Raw genomic sequence first — 10,994 nt, forward strand, 5'->3', positions numbered from 1 at the left:
GGTTCTTCTGTTTTGAACGTATTTGTTCTCTAAAAAGATGATTAGGATGTACAAAATACTCTGTGAATGTAGCAACTACTTACATCATTTTTAGTCTCAAAATTCCATATTGGGTTCGTTTTCTGAATTGGGAAGTTCTGCATCAATGGAAAAACTTATCTTAAATAAAAATGGATGAATCATTAACAGAGGAAACTCTATTGAGGACTAAAAGTAACCTTGGCAAAAGAAGCTCTGGTTCTTTTTTAATAAGTACACATTGTTACATATTTTTCTATTGCTTCATACTAGAAAGAAGGCAATGGCATGTTCTTGATACCTTCTGTATGAAGTGTGTACTATTGTTTTTTTGTCAATAATGCTATGAATATATAATGATTTTTTCAAGGGTAGCATCAAACTCAAATTTGATGTCATCATAAAAATTTCAAAAGTCAAAGGCTTTCCAGAACTTCTTCAAAAGAATGTATACTCAAATTTAACATTGACTACTTACTTAATTTGGCAACAACCAAAGACTAAAAATTAGACTATTTGTTGATTAATTAGTATATAGTTGCTACAAAAGACCTTTTCTATCAGTACTTATTGCATCAATACTTGCACAATTTTGTACTATTAATCAATCTCTATCTCTTACCTTTTTGCAATTCTGTAAATACAGAATATTTTTTAAAATGTTTATTAAATGCAAGCAAAGAATGCGCATTTAAAATATAAAGTGCTCTATAACAGAACAGAGCTTAGATACATAGCCCATTCATAGCGAATCATGGTAGAAAACACTTTTTATGGGTATCAAAAACTTTGCAAAGAACACAATTTTGATGAATTGGTTTTTTTTCGTTGATCATCCGTATTGGATTAACTCTAGAAATTTCTTCTTATATATTTTGACAAGCATTGGCTCAAAAGTTTTGCAGATTCATGATTTATGTCCATACCAAAGGGATGATAATTGATGATAAGTGTAAAGCCCGACCTTATAAAATACTATTCATGACATACATGTGATGATAGCATGATTGCATGCTAGGAGAGTCCCGAAAAATTTACAAAAGTCGGTATTGTACCTAGAGGTACAACAAAGTTTATTTAATCCTCGAACTAGATCAAATAGGAATTTTAAGGTGAGATTAAGAGTTTCACAGTTCATGGATGACTTAAAATGATAATTTGGAGTTTGAGGATCAATTTGGAGTCAAATCGGAATTTTCACTAACTAAGGGCAAAATGGTCATTTGCCACCTGGGGACAAAATGGGAATTTTAGAAAAGATTTTTTGACCCCATTTGACTTATTAGAGTATAATTTGACTTATTGAAGTATGATTTGAGGTTTAGAAGTGAAAAATTTTAATTTCGGTAAAATTTGGAGTATAGGGGTAAAATGGTAATTTTGCCACCTCAGGGGCAAAATTGTAATTTTTCACCACCAGGATATTTTTTCCAGCACATGGTCTTCCTTTGTCTTCATCTTTGACCCTTGACTAAACATGTGGTGGAGATAAAATGTTTAAATTTTTAAAATTTTAAAAACGGGCCAATGACATGATGCCATGTGTCATGCCTTTATTAATTTATTATTTTCCTTTTTAAAAGGCACAAAATCAGCCCATCTTCCACCCCATGGCCGGCCAAACCAGCAAGAAGAGAGAGAAAACAAAAACAAAACCCTAGAGAGAGAAAATCAAAGAAAAAGTGTGAATTTTCAAGGAAATTAAGTGAAAAAGGTGAGTTTTTTCTATTAAGCTTGAGTTTTCTTATTCCCAAGCATTTCTCTTTATTTTCCATGATTAAATTACATGTTTTCATGATGAATTAAATTCTGAAAAAATGGGTTAGGAGAGAGAAAGTTGTTGGATTTATTTGATTTTAATTTATGTTAGTGTTTTTAGTTAGTTTAGCATATTTAGAAACAAAACAACAAGAAAAGAATTTATTTTCTCCCCCAACCATTAATGGCTGAATTTGCCATGTAGTGAGTGAGGATGAGTTTGATTTTATTCTAGGAGAATTGGTTAAGGAATGATGAATTATGAGCCTAGAAAAATAATGGGAATTTTCGGAGCAAAAATACGAATTTTTACCCACTAGGGGTATTTTCGTAATTTGCTGTTGGGACTGATAATTTGCACCACACTGAGGGACATTAAGTTAATTTGGGTGCAATTGAGGTATAGAAACTGAAAAGAATTAAATGGGAGTTTAAACGGACCAGTTAGGAATTTAATCGGGTGATAAGACGAATTAGGCCAATACCGGGTTTAAATAGTTACCAGTGCATTTTTGCATTCCATATCATGCATTGGTAATCTAAATTAGTTTAATTTTGATTTAGTACCAACTTGGTGAAACTCTCGATTTTGTATTGTGTCAAGGTGGTGAGTCCTCCGATAAAGGCAAGGAAATTGCATCCGAGGACCAGTAGACAGAGTGCTTCGAAAGTCTGCATTCTAGACATAGTGAGTAAACTTACTGTCATTTTAATTATCTAGGGTGGTTTTTAAATGCTTTCATGAATTCTATGGAAAAAGAAATTTAAAAAGATAAATTTTCATGTTTTATGAATAAATGAGTTTCAATGAAATTAAATTATAAATTGTTTTAAAATTAATAGTGATTTTGAAAAATAGAGTACACGGAGACTGTTAATTGTGGCAATTTGATTGTTTAAATTAACTGGCTTATGATAAATCGAGCATGATTGGCTAGTTGGCAATTGTATTGAAATGCGAATTGTTTGGTTACCTTGAAAAACTACGAATTACAAAATTGCCATATCATGTTATTGAGTTTTATTATATGGTGGATTATATATTAATTAATCACTGCAGTAGGGGGTTTCGGTGGACCAGCCTTTTAGAGGGGCACGGTAAACCCCATTATATTCTTACCTCGAACGAAGAGGCGCGTAGGGTATCTCCTGGGGTAAAGTTTAGGGTTCACTTCACGCTAAACCACCAATTGAGGGGGAACTCAGCCAACGCCAAGGAACGGCTATGTTTTCAAAACAAAAAACATGATTTATGTGAAATGTGAATTTTAATAGCCTTGGCGGTCTCGGTAGGATGCCTCGGCCAAGGTGTCCCCGAGAATGGATTTATGGCACAAGCCTAGATTTTTATGAGATTCATAAGCCTCTTTACGTGTTTTGAACAAAATGTGTTCTAATGCTATAACCCAGTTTATGATGATTTACTTTATTGTCTCCATGTACTCAACTCTAGATGTTTATGATGATGTTTGTTTACTCATTGGGATTTTATAATCTCACCACCCTCCTTTCCACCCATTTCAGGTTCAGTATAGACTATAGATAGCTGATCTCATCGAGGACTACAGTGGGATCTGCATTTTTCAAACCGTAGGTTCACAGTCCTCTTTACTTTTGTTTATTCGGGGGCACTCTTGTTATTGTAAATTAAATTAAATATTTTGGCTTACTGTATTTAGGTATGTATAAATTTATTTAACTTTTACGTTATAAAAAATTATTCACGTGTAACTCTATAAATATTGTTTTATAAGAAAATAGAATATTTTACTTAATATTTCTTTTATTTTCTTATTATATTCAAATAACCATAATTTCGTTTTAAATGAAGATTTTAGACTTTTAAACTCATTTTGTACTTGTATATTACGTTTTAGCCAGTTTTAAAATTTTTGAGAAAAATGACCGAAATACCCTTGTGAGACGAAAAATTAATATTTTATTTGTTTAAAGTTGGAAACAGCTTAAAATATTTTAGAACACGATATTTGACAATGGTTGCTCACAAGGGAACAGAGAAACTGATAGTAAAGCCTTGCGGGGTTTCGAGTTGACATTCCGGGCAATAAGTGTCTACCGGGACACCGCGGCGGTTGTCACGGGCTCGAGGGGAATACCAGGTCGTGACAATAAGTATGTTATCATGGGATTAGTAAACATTAACTAAAGATCATTAAATGGTTCTAGGGACACAAAAATAGCTATTAGGTGCTTACCAACCAAATTACCCATGGGCAGGAAACAAATCTCGCCCGCATTGCTAGGTTTGGGATTCTATCTGTACTCATTTTTAAATGCTCAAAAAAGTGCTAGACAGTCATTTATGCATACTACTTCTATTTTTTTGGTTTAATTGTTTTAGCATATGTTTCAAAGGAAACAAAATGGCATTAGAGCATGGAGAATAGTATCTCTGGGGTATAAAATATATAATGTTTGCCTAAATTCCTATTTAGATTTATTAGTTGCACCAGTATTGTTGGATGTAGGTTTATGGTTATCGGATGTCCCTGCAGGCTGAACACCTTGGCAAACTGGAGGATAGTTTTCAAGAACCACAAAGCCTAGAATTTGTTTCTAATTGTTCTAAATTATGTTTTATTTTATATGTACTTGAAGTTTGTGGCTAGATGGGAGCAGAAAAAGTCTGTCGGTGGTAAGTTTTTTTTTTTTGCTTGCTCAAGTTTGTTAGGTTCCATTGTTAATGCATGCATAAAAGTATGCCCATTTCTAATCTTGCAAATGACGTGTTGTTCATATTCTAGGAGGAAAAAAAAAGGAAGTGAAGGAGACTGGTTTGGGTCTTTCTTTTACTAAGGATGAAAATTTCAAGAAATGATACTGAGGTATATTTTGTTGCAATGGTACAATTGCTTGTGATTGTTATACTACTTTATCGAGATCTTAGTATCTTATGATTATATCATACATTTTGGCTTTTGTAAGTTACTGTCAATGGTGAAATGATTGAATACAATGACATTTTTAGCTATTATATTCTGAGGCCATGGGCAATTTCAATTGGGAGATTAAGTCATATAATATTTATATTCATTGTAGTTTAAGTAGTAAATAGCAAGTGTTAATTAATTACAAGGAAAAAAATGGTCATGGATGCCATTCCCTAATTTTTTTTCCTTTCCCTTTCCTTTAACTTATCTATGATGTTAAATTGCACACATTCTTTGATGTGGAAATCAAGAACTACGATTTCCCTCTCTTTGTATCTCCAAGTGTTTTGCAAAAAGAGAAAAATCACATTGAGGGTTTTGCTCTAGAGATGAGAATTAAGGTTTCGGGCACAATTGTCGTTGTGGAATGTACTTTAGCTTGGAATTGTTAATTTATATTTTTATGAAATTTCTTGAAGCCATTTGAATCTCATTTTGTCCTTAAAGGAGCAAGATTATTCACCAAGAAACAATAAACTTTTAATTTATATCATTTTTTGGTCTCAGAGGTTTGTCACTAAGAATGAGCTGCAAAATTCTACTAAAGCAAGCTATGAGTTTTGTAAGTTAATCAAAAAAAAAAAAAAGAAAAAGACAGTTTGTGTTTGGAATGATTGGCATTGTTTAGGGTACATGCGGAAAAAGTTAGGTTTATGTCAAAGTTGAAAATGTTGTAAACCCATTATGTAGCAATGTTACAGGTTTTTGTTTTTTCACCATAAATGAGGAAAGTGATGCTTCTTTTTTCAACTTATGACTGTTTATTATTTTAATTTGGTTTTAAAGGTTTAATTATTTAGATTGTATGTTTTGATATGTCATCCAATTAATCACATTTAACTTCCAAAGACTAAAATAGGAAAATAAATGAAAGTTCAAGAACTCTTCTGTTTAGAACTTTTTTCTTTTTTTAAAGTTGATAACAACATTTTCACTAATTTTCCAATAAGCATTCATCTTTTTTATTCTTGCTTTTTAAACTATATATAAATTAACACAATTTGTTTAACTATTTATACATTACTATGTATTATTTTTATCATAACTAAATCTATTTAACTATTTATCCATTATTGTGTATTATTTTTACCATAACATAATCTATCCTTTTACATTCGCATCATAACAAATACATCATTTTATTTCTTTTTCTTTAATCAATTTATAACAATTATAATCATAAAAATTATTAAAATTAATAAACAATTCTTGATTCTACTAATTTAAATTTTTTTCACAAAACTTTTAACATCAAGTGTTCATAAAATTTACAAACCTGTCACGTAGAGCAGGTATTTTTCTAGTAATATATAAAAACTATATATTATGAGTTCATCAAATATAAACTCATTAGATACTACTCAAATATATAAACTATATATTATAGAAAAGACACGCTATTAGATACTACTCGTCTAAGCATTTTTAGAGAATTTATTACACACACAATTTGACACCCGTTGAGTCTGTGTTCAACAAATTATAAAAAGACATGTGTTGGGAGGATGGGATGACGTAGAGGTAAGGTGGTTTTAGGATGCTACTTATAGTTGTCAATACCAAAAAAAAAAATAACTTGGGTTGTTAAGATGAAGTCGACGAACAACTTTCCTAAGTTTAGGTTCAGGTCTAGCCCATATTTAATCTTGGCTCAAAAAGATGAAACAAGGCAAACAAAGTTGGGTCTAGCTAGACATGGGCGTGGTTCAAGGTTGGTCTAAATAAGACAAACCTCTCTAAGCCTCCGTTTTCAGTTATCCGAGACAAAACATTAAGTGAATAAGCATTCATCTTTAGTGAAAATAATGCAGAGCTTAGCTAATGTTGGGATTTGGGAAAGGGGAAAGAAAAACTTGCATATGAGGAAACTAAATGCCTAAAAATAAATTGGCCAAATTAACAATAAGAAGCTTTAAACATGACCTTGAGGGAATTTTAGCAAAGTTTGGATATGTTGGTTTCTTGCTCCTTTTGAGCTGTTGAGGGACTATTGTTTACAGGTGTTCGTGATGCATAGGATTATCTATGCTTGGTGCCATTCCCCAGTCGTTGATTGAGATGACCCGTTAACATCTAGCCTAAAATACTATATATAATAAAGATATTCTTGTTAGGAAGGAGGCGAGACACGTTTGATTCGTGAAATAAGATAGAATGAAATAAAATAGGTATTTTGCGAAAATAGAATAGAATAGGAAAATAACAAAATATTATTCTGTAGTTTAATTGACAAAATAAAATAAGATAGAAATTGTTATTACGACTTATTACAATGTTTGGTTGATCAAAATAATTTTGAAATAAGTATTAAAAAGATAAAAATACCTTTTATTATAATTATGATTATTTATTTTTATTTTATTTTTAAATAATAATTTATAATTTATTTAAAATATAAATAATTAATAATTTAAATATTAACATTTTAAAATATTAATATTTTATTTATAGTTTAAATATTATTGTGATTAAAATATTAATATTTTAATTAATTTTTAAATTTGAATATTAATGTTTTTGTAAAGCCCGACCTTATAAAATACTATTCATGACATATATGTGATGATAGCATGATTGCATGCTAGGAGAGTCTCGAAAAATTTACAAAAGTCGGTATTGTACCTAGAGGTACAACAAAGTTTATTTAATCCTCGAACTAGATCAAATAGGAATTTTAAGGTGAGATTAAGAGTTTCACAGTTCATGGATGACTTAAAATGGTAATTTGGAGTTTGAGGATCAATTTGGAGTCAAATCGAAATTTTCACTAACTAGGGGCAAAATGGTCATTTGCCACCTGGGGACAAAATGGGAATTTTAGAAAAGATTTTTTTGACCCCATTTGACTTATTAGAGTATAATTTGACTTATTGAAGTATGATTTGAGGTTTAGAAGTGAAAAATTTTAATTTCGGTAAAATTTGGAGTATAGGGGTAAAATGGTAATTTTGCCACCTCAGGGGCAAAATTGTAATTTTCCACCACCAGGATATTTTTTCCAGCACATGGTCTTCCTTTGTCTTCATCTTTGACCCTTGACTAAACATGTGGTGGAGATAAAATGTTTAAATTTTTAAAATTTTAAAAACGGGCCAATGACATGATGCCATGTGTCATGCCTTTATTAATTTATTATTTTCCTTTTTAAAAGGCACAAAATCAGCCCATCTTCCACCCCATGGCCGGCCAAACCAGCAAGAAGAGAGAGAAAACAAAAATAAAACCCTAGAGAGAGAAAATCAAAGAAAAAGTGTGAATTTTCAAGGAAATTAAGTGAAAAAGGTGAGTTTTTTCTATTAAGCTTGAGTTTTCTTATTCCCAAGCATTTCTCTTTATTTTCCATGATTAAATTACATGTTTTCATGATGAATTAAATTCTGAAAAAATGGGTTAGGAGAGAGAAAGTTGTTGGATTTATTTGATTTTAATTTATGTTAGTGTTTTTAGTTAGTTTAGCATATTTAGAAACAAAACAACAAGAAAAGAATTTATTTTCTCCCCCAACCATTAATGGCTGAATTTGCCATGTAGTGAGTGAGGATGAGTTTGATTTTATTCTAGGAGAATTGGTTAAGGAATGATGAATTATGAGCCTAGAAAAATAATGGGAATTTTCGGAGCAAAAATACGAATTTTTACCCACTAGGGGTATTTTCGTAATTTACTGTTGGGACTGATAATTTGCACCACACTGAGGGACATTAAGTTAATTTGGGTGCAATTGAGGTATAGAAACTGAAAAGAATTAAATTGGAGTTTAAACGGACCCGTTAGGAATTTAATCGGGTGATAAGACGAATTAGGCCAATACCGGGTTTAGATAGTTACCAGTGCATTTTTGCATTCCATATCATGCATTGGTAGTCTAAATTAGTTTAATTTTGATTTAGTACCAACTTGGTGAAACTCTCGATTTTGTACTGTGTCAAGGTGGTGAGTCCTCCGATAAAGGCAAGGAAATTGCATCCGAGGACCAGTAGACAGAGTGCTTCGAAAGTCTGCATTCTAGACATTGTGAGTAAACTTACTGTCATTTTAATTATCTAGGGTGGTTTTTAAATGCTTTCATGAATTCTATGGAAAAAGGAATTTAAAAAGATAAATTTTCATGTTTTATGAATAAATGAGTTTCAATGAAATTAAATTATAAATTGTTTTGAAATTAATAGTGATTTTGAAAAATAGAATACACGGAGACTGTTAATTGTGGCAATTTGATTGTTTAAATTAACTGGCTTATGATAAATCGAGCATGATTGGCTAGTTGGCAATTGTATTGAAATGCGAATTGTTTGGTTACCTTGAAAAACTATGAATTACAAAATTGCCATATCATGTTATTGAGTTTTATTATATGGTGGATTATATATTAATTAATCACTGCAGTAGGGGGTTTCTATGGACCAGCCTTTTAGAGGGGCACGGTAAACCCCATTATATTCTTACCTCGACCGGAGAGGCGCGTAGGGTATCTCCTGGGGTAAAGTTTAGGGTTCACTTCACGCTAAACCACCACGTGAGGGGGAACTCAGCCAACGCCAAGGAACGGCTATGTTTTCAAAACAAAAACATGATTTATCTGAAATGTGAATTTTAATAGCCTTGGCGGTCTCGGTAGGATGCCTCGGCCAAGGTGTCCCCGAGAATGGATTTATGGCACAAGCCTAGATTTTTATGAGATTCATAAGCCTCTTTACGTGTTTTGAAGAAAATGTGTTCTAATGCTATAACCCAGTTTATGATGATTTACTTTATTGTCTCCATGTACTCAACTCTAGATGTTTATGATGATGTTTGTTTACTCATTGGGATTTTATAATCTCACCACCCTCCTTTCCACCCATTTCAGTTTCAGTATAGACTGTAGATAGCTGATCTCATCGAGGACTACAGTGGGATCTGCATTTTCCAAACTGTAGGTTCACAGTCCTCTTTACTTTTGTTTATTCGGGGGCACTCTTGTTATTGTAAATTAAATTAAATATTTTGACTTACTGTATTTAAGTATATATAAATATAATTAACTTTTACGCTATAAGAATTATGTACCGATAGTTTTATGAAAATTATTTTATAAGAAAATAATTTATTTTATTGAATATTTTTATTATATTCAAATGGTCAAATTTTCACTTCAAATGAATGTTTTAGATATTTAATTTGTTTTTAAATCATTAAATATATATTTTCGGCTTACTTACTACATTTTTAGCAAGTTTCGAGGTTTTCGACAAAAATGACGAAAATGCCCTTGTGAGCCAGAAAAAAAAAGTTATGTTATGATTTGAAAATGATTTGTAATCCTTCGTATTTTGATATTTGATAACTATTGCTCACCAGGGAAGTGCGAAAGCTGATACGAGAGCCTTGCGAGGTTTCGATCGACATTCGGGGTGAAGAATGTTTGTCGAGGCTTCGCGGCGGTTGTCACGGGCTCGATGGGGAGTTCCGGGTCGTGACATGTTCAATTGATCCACATGTATTGTATGACCTTGGTGCTACACATTCTGTTGTGTCTCTATACTTTGCATCTAGATTGGGTATTGAGTGCTCCAAAAAAGAGCAAAACTTGGTAATTTCCACCCCCTTGAGAGAGATGTTTGTGGCAAAACATGAATATAGAGATTGCGTGGTCCGAGTTAAAGAGAAAGGCACCTCAGCAAATTTAGTGTTGATGGACATGATGGAATTTAATGTGATTCTTGGGATGGATTGGTTATCTCCCAATTATGTTAGTGTGGATTGTCACCACAAGAGGGTTAGATTTGACTACATTGGAGAAACACCCTTTTATATACAAAAAGATCGTAACATGGCCTTAATTAGCATGATATCGGCCATGACTACTAATCATTTAATGACACATGGAGGTTTAGGATTTTTGGCTATGGTGATAGACACCCTAGTAAATGCAATTAGTGTGGTAAATGTACCTATTATGAGGGAGTTCATAGATGTATTTTCGGAGGAGTTACTTGGATTACCTCCAAAATGAGAAATAGAATTTCGTATAAACATAGTGCAAGACACCAGTCTAATTTCTATACCACCATACCGGATGGCACCGGCTATGCTTAATGTCACGACCCGAAACTCCCCATCGAGCCCGTGACAACCGCCGCGAAGCCTCGACAAACATTCTTCACCCCGAATGTTGATCGAAACATCGCAAGGCTCTCGTATCAGCTATCGTATCAGCTTTCGCACTTCTCCGGTGAGCAATAGTTATCAAATAATCAAAATACGAAGGATTACAAATTATTTCCA

General features: G+C 32.3%; 1 long non-coding RNA gene across 1 annotated transcript; it reads left to right on the forward strand.

Moving 5' to 3' along the window:
• Nucleotides 1–1,638: 1,638 nt before the first annotated feature.
• LOC148764723 (uncharacterized) lies at nucleotides 1,639–3,495 on the forward strand. The gene is made up of 3 exons (XR_016024382.1): nucleotides 1,639–1,732; nucleotides 2,381–2,464; nucleotides 3,301–3,495. It is a non-coding gene; the product is annotated as an uncharacterized LOC148764723 (long non-coding RNA).
• The last annotated feature ends 7,499 nt before the right edge of the window (nucleotides 3,496–10,994 follow it).

The sequence above is a fragment of the Theobroma cacao genome, chromosome 1, assembly GCF_053813885.1.
Source record: "Theobroma cacao isolate CCN51 chromosome 1, ASM5381388v1, whole genome shotgun sequence".
In the NCBI taxonomy this organism is placed as follows: Eukaryota; Viridiplantae; Streptophyta; class Magnoliopsida; order Malvales; family Malvaceae; genus Theobroma; species Theobroma cacao.